We start from the raw sequence: 1,788 nt of genomic DNA on the forward strand, positions 1-1,788 counted from the left end.
TACCGATGTGGAGATTTTGACTGAGTTCCGCTGCTCGGGATATGGGGAGCTATCGGATATGCTCCTCTACTCGTATCAAGACAGTATAGATCACGACAATTCATACCAGCAACGCAGGGGTTGGCCTATTGTGATTTTTCCTATAGGGAGGACAATTACAAGAAGAAGGTTCGAGAAATATCTAGTGCCTGGAACCAGACTCGTCGAATGAAGATCTTAGCCGTGGGTCCGACAATTACCCCCGAGTATAGTCAGTGGCGTGATCAAAGGATCAACGACAACATCCCAGCGTCAAATGCAAAAACTGCTCGATCTTTAGAGGAACACTTACAAGTTTTGCCTTCTGAGATAGAAATCATCAAACAAGAATTTGAAAAAATGAGTTTAGAATTGGGGAAGAAGATAGAACAACTAGAGGAAGAAAAAATGCAGTTAGGACTGGATGTGGACATTCAAAAATTAGAGGCCGATAAATTGAGAAAAGGAAAGAACAAAGCATAAGAAGATTTGGACAGCCTGAAGACAGATTACAAGAAGTTGCGTAGGTCAGTAAGAGCTGCTGGCTTGGGTAAAACGCCAGAACAATGGCGGCAAGAAATTCAGGAGGAAAAGACGAAAGCTAATCAATGGGAAAAGAAATTTCAGGATACTTAGACTCGAGAAGTCGCCTTGGGAAAAAGTCTACTAGTTTGCCAAGACGAGAAGACGGAGTTGAAGGTCCGGATAACTGAACTAGAAAGATCGCTTCACCAGTACTGTAATCATAATGCTACGGTTGAATTAAGAGCGAGCTTAGACAAATTGAAGAATTAAAAGGACAAATAGGAGGGCTAGAGAATGCATTGCAAATAGTGAAATCCGGATAGAGCTTCTGGAAGAAATAATGAGCAGTGGCAAAGACAATTCCGTCGGTCTCAAGAGCAGATTAGAGAAGAGATTATATTATGGGAGAGGCGGTGGCTCAAGTGCGCGAAGTAGCTGATCATCTGCAAACCCTGGCGGTTCAGGCTGATCTATTAAGTTTGAAATATGAGTTAGAGTCGGACAGGGGCCGAGAATTAGCTTGGCTTCTTAAAAAGGTTAAGGCTTTGAGTGTAAGGGCAAAGCCATATATGTAGTCTATTTTATGTAAAGAAACTCTTTATCTAGTAAAGTTTTCTAATGAAGTTGAATTAGAATCAGTGCCTCTTTTCTTTGCATTCTTTTCATGCATTGCATCACATCATATGCATTAATGACCATTTAAAAAAACCTAATCGAATAAAATCATTTCAGTTAACCTGGAAAACCAACAAAGTTACGGCACCCGAGCTAAGGCAAAAATTATGGACCAAAGGTTGGAGAAGCTAGAGCGACTTCAAAAAGAAATGCAAGACCAGTTGCAGGCGCAAATGAAAGAGCAAATGGAAAAGATTCAGCGTGACATGGTGCAAAAGATGGAGGAGTCCCAAAATGATCTGGTGGCTAAGATGACGCAATTATTGAAGGGAGTAGATAAGGGTAAAGGTCCTGTGATTGTTAGTGAAGAAGAAACAATGGTGAACCACTTTATCCTCCAGGTTTCACGCCTCCGCATGCGCAAGTACAGACTGAGCTGCATCCTCGAAGACCCTCTGTGTCGGTTAGGCCCCAGCAGTTCCAAGGCGATGCTTCAATCCTAAGGAATTTTCAACCCGGAGCGGGCTTTAATCCCGGTGATAGCCCGAATAATATTGCTGTCCCAGATCTTGATGAGATGGTTGAAAAGGACATGGCGAAGGAGGAATTTCCAAAACAATTTGAGGAGAA

The sequence above is a fragment of the Gossypium hirsutum genome, chromosome A12 (genome assembly GCF_007990345.1).
Source record: "Gossypium hirsutum isolate 1008001.06 chromosome A12, Gossypium_hirsutum_v2.1, whole genome shotgun sequence".
NCBI lineage: Eukaryota > Viridiplantae > Streptophyta > Magnoliopsida > Malvales > Malvaceae > Gossypium > Gossypium hirsutum.